The sequence below is a fragment of the Psammomys obesus genome, unplaced genomic scaffold, assembly GCF_907164565.1.
Source record: "Psammomys obesus unplaced genomic scaffold, mPsaObe1.curated_primary_1811, whole genome shotgun sequence".
In the NCBI taxonomy this organism is placed as follows: domain Eukaryota; kingdom Metazoa; phylum Chordata; class Mammalia; order Rodentia; family Muridae; genus Psammomys; species Psammomys obesus.
The window spans coordinates 20,933,963-20,935,723 of record NW_026596117.1 but is presented as its reverse complement, the minus strand read 5'-3'; the positions used below and the strand labels follow the sequence as shown (position 1 = coordinate 20,935,723).

Sequence of the window (1,761 nt, the reverse complement as noted above, 5' to 3'; positions counted from 1 at the left end):
TTTCTTTCTTTCTTTCTTTCTTTCTTTCTTTCTTTCTTTCTTTCTTTTTTTTTTCTCAAGACAGGGTTTCTCTATACAGTCCTGGCTGTCCTGGACGCACTCTGTAGACCATTCTGGGCTCGAAATCACTGAAATCTGCCTGCCTCTGCCTCCCAAGTGCTGGGATTAAAAAGTATGTGCCACTATGACCACCTAAAGACACCTTCTTTTTTTTTAAGCTTTATCAAAATACTAGTTTATTTTACATATATATTTGTCTCCCTACCATTTCCACATCTGTCCACCACTATTACTATGTGCTATCATAACATTCCATACATATTTAAAATCAAGTAAAGGGTGGAGTTCCATCCTTGAAAACTCAACAGGCATTTTGGAAGACACATTCTTAGCAATTAAACCTGAATAACATTTATCAAACACAGTAGGGAAAGTTCTCACTTTGAATTATAAAAAGGACAGCCAGATGGATATTAACTGTTACAGAAATTAAGTAAGATGGAATATTTCAAACTGTTTAAACCATTTCCTTATATTTCTGTTGTAAGCTTAGCCTTTAATGGCTGAGCCATCTCTCCAGCCCTTAAATCTTTTCCTTAAAGAGACTTCCTCCACTGCCAGAGATCTTGAATAGCCTCCTGGTCAGTCATCCAGAGTAATTCTTCACATAATTAATGAACTTGGTGTCCATTTTGGGAAGAGAAACACCTTTTTCTATACTTGCTTGCATTTTTGCCTTAATGTCTTCTACAGAACTGGGTCCTTTTGGTGTTTTAGGAGTATTTTCCTGTGTTTTGAAGGACTCTTCACCTTTTAATCTTGGTGTTGATGGTTTTAAGTCTTTTTCATTTTGGTTTGCTTTCTGTGCATTTTTTGCTGGTGTATCACATACAGATTCCTTCCCTGGAACTTTTTCTTCAGTTTCCTCCTCATCAAAATCATCATCATCATCATCCTCATCAAGTTTTGCTTTTTTCTGTGGAACCTTGTTACCACCTCCATTGGTAGATTGCTTTCCAGAGTTTTACATCTTCCTCATCTTCATCTTCCTCTATAGCTACCAGGTGCTGTCCACTAATGTGCACAGGCCCTGAACCACACCTCAACCTTAAGACCACAGGTGGTGTAATTTTGAAGCCCCCAAGGGAAACTGTTGGTTGTACAGACATTTTCAAAGTTGCCAGTGTTACTTTAATTGGACTGCCTTCATAGTTCATTGCTTCTGCCTCTACGATGTGTAATTCGTCTTTTGCCCCTGCCCCTAAAATGACGGTTCTTAATGATAGCTGGTGTTCATTTTCATCATTATCCACTTTAAAGTGATAATCTTTGTCAGCCTTTAGTTCACAAGCGAAAAGGTAGTTCTGAGGCCTAAGAGGGCTCATGTCCATGTCCATCAAGCCTTCCATGAGGTAGAGGCACACACTTCAGTGTGAGAGAAGTCAGACAGAGAAAACTATGTACTACTCCCCAGAGCAGACATGCACGACGGAATCATGCCAAGCAAAGACGCATTCTTAAATGGCTTAAAATGAATCAGGGCATGGTAGTGAAGGCAGAAGCTAGAGGATCTTTGAGTTGAGGTAAAAAGAAAGGAAAGAAAGGAAGGAAGGACAGAAGGAAGGAAGGAAGGAAGGAAGGAAGGAAGGAAGGAAGGAAGGAAGGAAAGAAGGAAGGGGGAGGAAAAAGTAGCCCTTTGAACGTGCTATATAGCTGAAAATTATCTTGAGCTCCTGATCCTCTTGCTTCTGCCTGCAAAGA

General features: G+C 39.8%; 1 pseudogene; it reads right to left on the bottom strand.

Moving 5' to 3' along the window:
- Positions 1-596: 596 nt before the first annotated feature.
- Positions 597-1,409, bottom strand: LOC129692873 (nucleophosmin-like; annotated as a pseudogene).
- Positions 1,410-1,761: the final 352 nt, after the last annotated feature.